The sequence below is a fragment of the Berghia stephanieae genome, chromosome 6 (genome assembly GCF_034508935.2).
Source record: "Berghia stephanieae isolate SIO BIC M18660-M18661 chromosome 6, UCSD_Bste_1.3, whole genome shotgun sequence".
Taxonomy (NCBI): domain Eukaryota; kingdom Metazoa; phylum Mollusca; class Gastropoda; order Nudibranchia; family Aeolidiidae; genus Berghia; species Berghia stephanieae.
In genome coordinates, this window is record NC_088365.1 from 29496582 (window position 1) to 29509081 (window position 12500).

At 34.7% G+C, this 12500-nt stretch overlaps 1 protein-coding gene across 5 annotated transcripts in view; it reads left to right on the top strand.

Annotated features, from left to right (window-relative positions):
• The window catches only part of LOC144974811 (protein kinase C delta type-like), a 181918-nt gene that overhangs the window by 119442 nt on the left and 49976 nt on the right, over nt 1–12500 (top strand). Inside the window, exon 1 of one of the 5 annotated variants that reach the window (XM_078918103.1) lies at nt 8327–8446. The exons of 2 other annotated variants lie outside the window; for them this stretch is intronic. The gene's annotated coding sequence lies outside the window, so the exon portion shown is untranslated. Of the gene's footprint in view, nt 1–8326; nt 8478–12500 lie in introns of those variants that run through there. 2 more of the 5 variants (XM_078918102.1, XM_078918104.1) reach the window with 2 other exon arrangements.

Here is a 12500-nt window from a genome sequence, read left to right on the forward strand (position 1 = left end):
CTCAGATGAAACCCTTTGTTTTCAGTTTGGTCAGAAAAAAAATGTCCATTACAACAATGCTAAATCACCCCATGATAATGACGTTTGGTTATCAAGTCTGTCCAGTCACTAAACTTGAAAGTGGCTACGAAACCATCCTTAGGGCGGAGGAAGCTTTAGAAGCTGGATTGACGAAATACATTTGGAGGTGTAGCCATACGCTACTACTACTACTACTACTATCGGAAAAGTAGAAAACGGTAGGGGCTGCCTGAAGCCGGTGATCGAAAATACTAACAAAAGAGTGAAAATAGAGAGGCTTCGTATGGGAACAAAACAGACAATGGACGTTTCGGATACAAACCCTTCGTCAGCACATCGATACACAAATAAACGTGGAAAACAAATAAAATATAATGCAAATATTTTTTTTTTTTTGCATTATATTGTATTTGTTTTCCACGTTTATTTGTGTATTGTTGTGCTGACGAAGGGTTTGTACCCGAAACGTCCATTGTCTGTTTTGTTCCCATACGAAGCCTCTCCATTTTCACTCTTTTGTTAGTATTTTACTATTACTATCAAGTCTGCAAATATGTGCACGTTGGATGTGACCCATCACCTAAAAACAGTATAATCAAGGTGTAAACCAGATATTTAAAAAAGGAGGTGCTTGTGTTAAAGTTAAATTGAAACTCGCATTGTAGCAATTTAATTTTTTGATACTTTACGAAGCTAAAACATTATTTTATTTTTGTCTGGATTTTTTTCTTTGTTTTGAGGAAAACCCAATTTTACTATAACGTAACTAAATATATTACGAGTTGCCCATATTATCCTTTGTAAAAATAAATAAGTAAATAAATAAATTTTAAAAACATGTCAAAATTGTCACAAAGTATTAGACCTGAAGATTCTCTGAAGAAGTCTTGGGTTTGAGACATATTGATAATTGTGTCGATGGTGGTGGGGGGGGGGGGAGGGAGTGTGTCTCATCCGATTGATAATTGAATCAAAAGTTGTTGTTTTTTTTGTTTTTGTTTTGATGTTCTGTTTTTTTTTTTTGTTTTGTTTTGTTTTGTTTTGTTTTGTTTTGTTTTTGTTTTTTGTTTTTTGTTGTTTTTTTTTTGGTTTTTGTTTGTTTTAGTTTTGGTTTGTTGTTTTTTGTTGGTGGTGGTGTGGTGGATCATTTTGTTGTTTTAGTTTGTTTGTTTTTTCATTTGTATTTACTAATGAAAAAATGTTCTTTGTCAGATTACCCCATTGTTTAACCAACTAATAAAAACTTCAAGTCATTCATTTAGAAATGAGATAGATAGTGTAGGAGATGTATCCGTGGTTTACATCTTTCCATAGAAATTCAAAGTGATTGTGGCAACGTACGTTTGGTTAATAACATTAACAATTGCGTCACAATTCAAGGCGACAAAAATAAGTTGGTTTTACTTTTATTCAAGAAAACAAATGATCACATTGGTTGAACTATTGTATACAACACTCACATACACACACACACATACATGCACACACACAAACACACACACACACACACACACATATATATATATATATATATATATATATATATATATATATATATATATATATATATATATATAAAGAGAGGGTATCTAAAATCATTTTCGGTTTTCGCTTTACGAGTTCTCGATTGTCGGAACTACCGATTCTTTTTCACAAATAACCTAAACCATGTAATCAGTTTATTACGAATGCAATTGTATCGTTATTGTTACACATACTTTTGTTTGTGTCCTCGTTGTTTTCGTACTTGTTGTTGTTGTTCCCTTGGGATGAGACTACGTAACGGAAGGAACATTGCTGGAACTAATTACAATTTCACGAGGAGCTGCCCTTTGTCCCAACGATGGTTTTGCCTGACTTGTCGCTTGTCAATTTTGTGTTGTTTCGAAAAGATTAGCTTTGTATTACGTATTCTAAGCTGTTTTCATTTGTCACATTTTGTTTTGTTTTTGTTTTTTGTTTGATAATTTGATTTTTAAAAGTTATTATTTATGAAGCGACAACTACAGAAATACAATTTGCTGACTTTATTAGATACACCAGTCGCTGATTTACCTTGTTGCAGTGGAATGAAGAAATTAAAGCCGCATATACTTTATATATTATTAATCGATTATAAAATAAACCGTAATCGAATCAGAATTTAAGTAGTTTATTTTCAATGTTCGCTCCTTCAATGGGATTTGTGTTCGCTCCTGAAGTGGGATAAGATCAAAGAATTCTTATCAAAGGGGGAATGGAGGTTCTCTCCTCCTCCTCCTCCTCCTCCTCCTGCTCCTCCTCCTCCTCCTATATTTATCCGCTTGCTCTGCCGTATTCCCCAACCTGTCAAAATGTCTTTAACGTTTTAAAAAGTCTTGTCATGTTTAATACTTTTTAACATTTTGGGAAGCCATCGTAGTATGAAGTAAACGTTTAAAATCATAGAGAGAAAAAAGGGTATAGCGCTATTCAGTATTCGTTTGTTCCATTTCCATATTTTCCTTAAATTATATAGAACTCCTGCCTCTTAAGGGCCGGTCCGAGCCGTTTTCCAGTAGGTCAAGCGGGGATATTTCAGCGTAACAATGATGTATAGGGGAAGTCCCAAGAGTGCGTACTTTAACAGCGCGCGTGCGTGCGTGCTCATAACGGCATGTAAATCGCATTTGGCCTGCTGCACTTTGTCTGTGTAAGTTGATTGTAATAAGTCTCATGCCCGCCTGCCTCTCTACTCTGACAAAACCAATCTATTATCTTTATTTGGCCAGAAGACAAATCCTATCTATTATCTCTATTTGGCCAGAAAACTCCACCTCAGACTATATCCATCGACTAAAATTACCTTTAATCTGTCAAGGAATTTTGGACCCGACACACATCATAGTTATATATGTCATTGTTTTTTAAAGACTTTTTGACAAATTGAGGGACATTATATTCGTTCGATATTTGATAAAATACGTTTTCTGGCCAAATTGAAGAGGGAGAGAGAGAGAGAGAGAGAGAGAGAGAGAGAGAGAGAGAGAGAGAGAGGGGGGGGGGGGAAATAAAAACTTGTTTCCCCAAAATACCGCAGCAGGGCTTGATGTCAGAAGAAAGAAAGTATCAAGTTGTATGGATTTGTTTTTAAAAGTACAAGCAAGATGGCGGAGGTAGATGAAATGGGTGGATGGATATTATTTTGGATGGAGCGTCAAAAGAGAGAAAGAGAGAGAGAGAGAGAGAGAGAGAGAGAGAGAGAGAGAGAGAGAGAGAGAGAGAGAGAGAGAGAGAGAGAGCAATAATAATTACATCACAAAACTTTACCGTCCTCATTTTTTTTTCATATCATAATAGACATAGATCGAGACGAAACTTTTTTGAGTCAACGGGTAATAGAATTACCCTTACTCTAAAAAGGTTGGCAAGTTACTCGTAAAAAAATCTGTAAAATAGTATTATCGTCTTTAGAATTGCCGGTAATTCTGTACTCGATAATAAAATAATAACATTGTCTTTACGAAACAATTACAGCCAACCCTAGTTTTCTTTAAAGAATAGATATATTATTAGATATTTAAAATGACGTCATCATTTTTTTTTCAGATGTGCTAGAATTGTGTAGAATCACTTATACTCGCATGCGCAATGAAAGCCAACGGTCAATTTAGGACTGAGTATTACGGCCTAGCAGATTTTCTTAGTATTAATTTGAGAACTGAAATTAAAAACAGGTTTGCAAGTTATTCATACATCAGTCTGCAAAACATGGTTTTGTAATTTCTCGATGTGCCAGCAATTCTGTGCTCGTTGATAAATATTTAACACTAACAGCACTGAACAATGTTGATCCCCAACCTATTAAAAAATTATTTTTTTTTAAAGAATATGGTTTGCAGATCTGAACGCTTTCACCGCGAGAGGAATCAGTAACTTCAAGGGACAAGCGGAAAATTCACAATTTTGATAATGTAAATTTTCTATGAATTCCGATCCTTACCTGTTATCGATTTTAATATAGCTGTTATAAGCGAAATCATTTCCTTTTGTTTTACAGTTCATGAAAAAAAAAGTCTTCTTTATCATAAGACAAATTGATTCAAAGGTTCATAAATATTTTGCAGCTGTGCATTGACATGAGGGACAGCTGATAAAAAGAAGAGAAACACGCGCCACTTATTAAAAATCTGACTATAGTTAATTTCATTGAGAGAATAATAACTCTAACATTGTGAAATGCTTTATTGTTGTTGAACTGATTTGATCTATAACCTTTTTTGGATGGCTGCACTTTATTATCCTACCATTGATCGCTGAAATAGAGGAGACAAACAGCTTATTCAACACTGTAGCTGAATGCCGAGGTGGCGTCAAGGGAAACATTGATATCATGTATTGCTTGGGGAGAAAATGAACAAAGTATTTGCTCACAGAGTCGACTTGATCTGCTTGTTTCCAAATTGAGGCCAGTGATGTTTGTTTTTGTTTTTGTTTTTGTTTTTGTTTTGTTTTTGTTTTGTTTTGTCTTTTAATGGTTCAAAATAGATCTGATTCTTTTGGTCCTCCTCCTCCTCCTCCACCACCCCTTTTCAACCATAATTTCTCCACACCACTATCACAACAGCACCAATCACTTTATCTATTCCCTCCCCCCTCCCCCTCCTCTTCTCTATTATTATGAATGCCAAAGACATAAGTTATAGTTAAATCTAAATAAATATCCATAATTATATATCAAATCCAACAGGAACCACAATAATAACACGACATGCATACCTCGGAGAGCGATCACCGTATTTTTCTCGGTGACATCAATGATCAAATAAATAAAAACTCTCATAATTATATGAATCTCAGATTGGGACGGAATGGGGAGGAGAGAGAGAGAGAGAGAGAGAGAGAGAGAGAGAGAGAGAGAGAGAGAGAGAGAGAGAAAGAGAGAGAGAGAGAGTGTGTGTGTGTGTGTGTGTGAGAGAGAGAGAGAGACAGGGAACAAGAGGGAGAGAGAGAGAGAGAAACAGACAGAGAGAGAGTGAGAGAGAGAGAGGGGAGAGAGAGAGAGAGAGAGAGAGAGAGAGAGAGAGAGAGAGAGAGAGAGAGAAAGAGAGAGATTCCTTTCAACACTAAGTCATAATCATCCATAACAAAACACTTTTAACCAGTTAAACGCCGTACTCTGGAAAGACGCGTATTTTAAAATTTGGCCAGAAAATCTCTCCCTTCAATTATCGATCGATCGTCCATCATGGCAAAAAATCTCAATCCTGGGACCTCGCGAATCGATCGATATTTGAAAGACGAGTTTTATGGCCAAATTTTTAAATACTTTTTTGTTTGGGTTTTTTTTTTTTTTTCAGAGCACAGTAGTTTGTTAACTGGTTAAATTTTTAAAAAATAAAAAAAAACTGAAAACTTTCATTTCAAATGCGGATCCTTTAAAATGACAAACAACATATCAAAAATTATCCCAAAAAATTCTTATTTGAAGTCTTCGGTATGAGACTTTCTGAGAAATTGAGATTTATTCTTTATTAATCGATATTTTAGTTATACGTTGTTTTTGTCTTTTTAATTTGGTCAAAAAGAGAAATAAGTGTGTTATGTCAGATTCACATCTCAATTAGTCAATAAATAGTGTTAAATGATGACACATCCATCCCATTTCACGTGAAGACTACGCTATTACCTATGCATTTCTATTCCCACAAATAGGCTGCGCTCGAGTGCTAAAAATAGATTATTACAGTGTAAAAGATCACGTTTTGTTTCTTAGTGTATACGTTTTACTGCGCCACAAGGAGAATCAAATAAAAAGAGAGGGGAGGATCTTAAATGACACAATAAAAGAGGACATGACAAACCAAACGAAAGTGCACGATCGGTTCATTCACCAAACTGTCTTGTTTACTTTATAGACCTGCCTACTACCGAGAAAATTTCGTAGAACTACGAATTTTTTACTCCAAACTGTCAATCATATAAGGGTCTTTAATTCAATGCCTTGAATACAATTATTTGTTGCCTGGGCTAGTACATAAAGGACAAATAGGTAATTTCTAAAGGTAGTTTTAGTGTCTAGTATGTTAATATACCTGTAAATTACGAATTTTTCCAAGTCCAAGTAGGCAGGTCTGTATGTATATATATATATATATATATATATATATATATATATATATGTGTGTGTGTGTGTGTGTGTGTGTGTGTGTGTAGGTGTGTATCCATTAATATATCTATCTGTCTATTGTCTGTCTGTCAGTCTACCTAATTCTGATCCCTTCTTTACGTCCATCTACTAAATCACTAATTATTCATCCACGGAGTCTTTCATTCATTCGTTTTACTATCCCCCACTCTCTCTCTCTCTCTCTCTCTCTCTCTCTCTCTCTCTCTCTCTCTCTCTCTCTCTCTCTCTCTCGATCCATGCATTTATCTTTCTATATTAAATCTCTCTCTCTCTCTCTCTCTCTCTCTCTCTCTCTCTCTGTGTGTGTGTGTGTGTGTGTGTGTGTGTGTGTCTGCATTTGCACATATACGTGTTGCGCATCCACACAGACACACAGACACACACACACACACACACACACACACAACTTCACACAATAATTCATTAATGTCTAGTCCGATCTCTCCTACTTATTAGTTTCAAGTTTCAAGTAATACTTTATTAACACACACACACAAACACACAACACAACACACACATAAACACACACACACACATAATTGATAAGAAACATAATTTATATTTATATTAAGTTGTCCTAATATTACTATTTCAAAATTTATAATGGCTCAAGTGAATCGTGAAATATATGAATAATGAATAAATTAGTTAATAATTAATTAAAGAATAAATAAATGAATAAATAAACAATTATTTATATTCATATATTTTCTATCATAAATAAATAAATAATTATAATAATGATAATAATAATAATAATAATAATAATAATAATAATAATAATAATAATAATAATAGTAATAATAATAATAATAATAATAATAATAATAATATTAATAATGCACACTTATATAGGGCACTTATAATGAAGGTTTAACCCATTTTAAACTATTTTACCCCAAAAAAAATCCGGCTCCATTGGCTTTATGGTTCTATACGACGACTACTAGTACTACTATTATGGAATCATGGCACAATACAACAGATTTTAATTGAAGATAATAGTTTGGATGGTGTGGACCACGTACGGACTGAGTAAAAACAGGTTACGCAATATCCACTAAATGGGCTTTATAAACTATGGTCTCAAATCATCAGCAAAAAGAATTTTTTTTGACAGAGACAACGATTTTAGCGGAATCTGATTCTCATTTCACACCAGGATTTGGTGACATAATGCGAGTCATTCACGAGCCTTTTCCAAGAACTCAACTTTGTCCCGTTCCTGTGGAACTCAACTAGCTGTGGCATAAAGATGGGAAATCGAGTTTTCAAATCACAAGACTAAAATGCCGCTAGAGTATCACTCACATTCCGACACTACTGAAAACAAAACATGTGCTGGAGATGAACGTATCAACTTGAATTTGGTTTGATATCGGAAAAGTATAATATGATGAGTGAATGAGTAGAATAAGGGAATGTTAGTTTGTTTTGCCCGTGTTTTATTTCTTATTCATCTTAAAATTGTATTTAATTTTGTTATTTTATTTTTTTTCATTTTGATTTTTGAGAATATATGCTCATTTGAAAGTAACCTTAGCTTTTTAGCTAGAGAATTAGAACTATGAATCCATTCCCAGCGTCCAGTTCATCCATTCAGCATAATACCTGTTGTAGGTACAAATCATTACAAATCATTAAAAAAAATATCGATCGCAGTCAGCAATGACTTGCATGAGAGTGATCAAGGAAGAAGAATGAGAATTCTTCGTGTTGTTCGTTAAGGAGTGTGGAGGTGTGTGTGTGTGTGTGGGGGGGGGGGGGGGGGGGGGTTGTGGACCCGGTGTGGTCGTAGATCAGACCTATTAGTTTCCTGTTAGTTATATATGTTAGTATATTGCTCTTATTGATGATATTATAATAATATCTGCATTCATTTTAGCTCAATATTTTTATGAGTTCATCAACAAATTGTATATTATGGACTAAACCACTTTCAAAACTGAATTTTATTTAAAATTTTCAAGTAAAATTATGCATATGTTTTGAACATTCCTAAGTATAAACACAACGCCAATAACACCCACTAGGCACGAATAACAAACATTTCCAGCTATTATTATACCTGGGGCTCCCCGACGCTCGACACGCTTCTCTAAACACACCTGATAACATTCGTGGGCAAAACGAACGATAACGCATGACTAACCCCATGACACATTTATTATTTTGTGTGTTGGAGTTACAAGTTACAGCTATCTAGTATCTAGCCTTATAGACAGCGGCGGTGGTAGACAGTCATGATTTTTGATACGAACTGACACAGTAGAAGTTGTACGTACGTTTATATCTTGGCGAAGGCAAAGTAAATATTTTTATAATGGTGTGGTGTAAGGGTAGCTAAGTGCTCGCGAAGTGGTGTGTTAACCGTTAATTATACCATTTATTATTGTGATGTGTTGCCAAATTTTACAAGGCCGCCTTCTGTTCAAATGTTCAAAACTTTTTCAAACTTGGATTTTACATATCAAAGATTTAAGTAGCATGTAATGACGAAGGCATCGCCTTCAAAACCATTCACAGATAGATCTTCCGTCAAATATATAGTTGCTTGGATTTTACAAGAGTGATGTAGAGGCAACTTTTGTGATTTAGTCGACTTTGAATATGATTTTTTTTTTAAAATATGTTTGAATGGGTTATCTTCTCAATCTATTTTATCGACACATGCTCATCCAATCTAGATACACATTCCATTGGATGGGGATTCACCTGGAAATTAAATTCCATATTATTATACATTAAATGTCTTTGATTTTCTTTACAACTTCAGTGATTTAAGACACTTTTTTTTCTTTGCACATACATAGATAGTTTATATTTTATCCTTTGTACAGTTTCAGTTTCATCTAACAACAATGCCAATGTTGATTAATAATAGATTTCCGGGTCTTGGTTTCTAAAAACAAGAAGCGAAATATAAAATACATTATATTATGGATAGACAATAAATAAATAAATAAGTATCATCAACAAAGATTTAAAATGTTTCCCTCCAACGCTTGTCCCACTGTTGGACTCTTACTTTGAATGTTGTCATCTGTAGCTATATTTTTATACTTGGCGATCGGTCAAATTATGTGTGGAGGTTTTCTAGCTTGGATTGTCGGTTCTATGGGGTTTTTTGTTTTCGTTTTCATATAATTCCCATCGTTTCATGTAATTCCGATCATTTTTTTTTTAATCGCACAGTAATGTTTGTTTGTTTGTGTTTGATTTGTGTCTTTCATTGTTTTCTTTGTTTTTGTTCTGTTTTTTGTTTTGTTTTTGTATTTTGTTTGGGTTGTTTTAAATTTATTTTATTACTCCATTTTGTTATGAGGCCTAATAGTCAAATTTTCTCGTTATTATTAAGCAATGATGATGGACGAGTGGCTTTGAATTAAATAATCCTTAATACAAAAAAAAATCCTACTACTACTACTACTACTACTACTACTACTACTACTACTACTACTACTACTACTACTACTACTACTACTACTACCAATACTATCACTTCTAATACTACTACCACTACTGCTACTACTACTACTACTACTACTACTACTACTACTACTACTACTACTACTACTACTACTACTACTACTACTACTACTACTACCACCACCACTTCTACTACTACTACTACAACTACTACTACTACTACTACTACTACTACTACTACTACTACTACTACTGCTACTGCTACTACTACTACTAATACTAATATTGCTACAAATACTACCACTTCTACTACTAATACTACTACTACTACTACTACTACTACTACTACTACTACTACTTCTACTACTACTACTACTACTTCTACTACTACTACTACTACTATTACTACTACTACTACTACTACTACTCTACTACTACTACTACTACTACTACTACTACTACTAATACTACTACTACTACTATACTACTACTACTACTACTACTTCTACTAAAACTACTACTACTACTACTACTACTACTACTACTACTGCCACTACTACTACTAATACTACCACTTTTAATACCACTACTAATACTACCACTGCTACTACTACTACAACTACTACTAATGCTGCTGCTGTTGGTGCTGCTGTTGTTATCACCATCAACACCTGGCACCGTCACAGTCGCAGTTTCATGTTCCATCTTTTCTTGTGTTGTTATAGGTTTTAGGTACGTATAGTTATTGTTGTCACATGTTTTATCGAGGTACATATTCGCAACGCCAACGGAAAATAAATGTAAAACAAAAGACAAGACCCATCAGTTTATTATTAACGTAAGCCGAGATGTCATTGATTACAATGATTACTCGACCGTCAATCCCAGCATTGCACGAAGGGGGCGGGGGGGGGGGGGGGGGGGGAAGAGAGAGAGAGAGAGAGAGAGAGAGAGAGAGAGAGAGAGAGAGAGAGAGAGAGAGAGAGAGAGAGAGAGGGGATGTGTGGTAAAATTTCCAGATTTATAAATCAAATGCCAAATTATTTTATCAATGGCATTTATTATAAGGCGCATTGCATTAAAAAAATTATTTGGCCTGTTATACACATTTTCTTCTCCCTTATTTCCTTCTATAAGACATTATAAGAGCGTTCTGCTAAATAGTGAAACTAAAAATAATCTCAAAATATCTTAATGCGTGTAACTCTTTCTTTATTGAGACCAATGCCATCTCTTGATTGCTTCGTTTGAGACTCATTTTGGCTATTTTTCGCAAATTGTGGCTAGCCAAACCTAAAGGGAAGACAGGGGCAACCGTTTATTGTATTACGTGATGCCATTAATTATTTATAGTTCATAGATGATTACACTAATGGAGTGGCCAGCTGATAGGGTAGTGGTTAGATCATTTGCGAGTACATTGTTCATATTGGCTCAATCGGTAAAGCGCACGGATCTCTTTCCGAGGGACTTGTTGGTTTGAATCTCTGTACAGTCGGAATATTTTTCTCCTCAACTCACTCAATGCTAACACCGACTATATCCGTAGTATACCCGGAGTTACTTTTACTTTTACCCCATGCCTATTTATTACACTTTTCTGAGACATATTATAGACGTAGTATCAAAGCTAATGTTTTTAGTTTTGCATGTTAATGGTAGTTGAATAAAACTTTCTATGTACGTACATGCTCATTTTTAATACATGTTTTCCAATTTTGAAAAGCACAAAAATATCTAGGATTGAGTGAGTTAAGCCCAATATGGTGTGAATGGGCAGCTGGGTCTAGATTAGGTCTGATGACTTTGCCTAAGACTATCACCTGATCCAAATGGTAGCCTATTCAATACTTGTTTAGAGTCTCAAAAATATCTGGACTGATTTACACGCCTAAGACTATCACCTGATCCAAACGGTAGCCTATTCAATACTTGTTTAGAGTCTCAAAAATATCTGGACTGATTTACACGGGCCGTGTGATTACTGAATGAAGGACTGCTTTTGCAGTGACGCAGCGTGTTTTTCTTTCCGTGACAAAATCCCATTGATATCAATCAACCTGCTATCTATTTCGTACCATAGTCTCTTCTATACCGTGTTGTCATGTCATTATAATGTGGTTTGTGGTGTGTTCATAGCAGGCGTGCTTCATACTTCGTTCTCAGTGTGTTGTTTTGTGTAATTATTACGAGGTCATATCCCTATTTAGCTGGAGGCAATTTTTGGGTTATAGCTGACTAGGGTGGTAATAACTAAGTCTAAGTGTCCTTTACTACTTACTATAATGTCATTATTTATTTATGAATAGGCACACAGTGTGCTGGAATTCAGATTGGAGTTTTTCAGATCATATTCCTACTTCTCATATACTTGGACTCTCTTTATTAATATGACATCGTGATGAGGAGTTAATTGGTGGTAGTGATAGTTCTATTTTGTTGTTGTTGTGTTGTTTTGTTTTATGGGGTTTTTTAAATAAAGAATGTTTTGTTTGTTTGTTGTTGTTTTTTTTCTGTGCGCGTGTGTTTGCATGTATTGGTTGGTTGTTTGTGGTTGTTTTTTTGTTGTTGTTGTTTAGTTTTTTGTTTGTTTTTGTTTTGTTATTTTTGTTGTTTTTGTTGTTGTTGTTGTTGTTAATATTTGTTTTCTTTTAAATTTTTAAATATTACTCCGCGCATTAATTTGAGATGAGGTCAAGCTAGATTCAATGCGCTTGGAAATACCGCAATCTTTGGTTCCAACATACTTACCATATTATTAACCCCCTCACCTTCTCCCTCCTACCCCCCCCCCCCTACCCCCTTTCCATTTCTTCACGTGGGTATTTTTGAAGTCTAGGTAGGTTTTTAAGAATTATGACCCAAATGAGAAGAGGCGTTTTGTCATTACTCGCCAGTGATA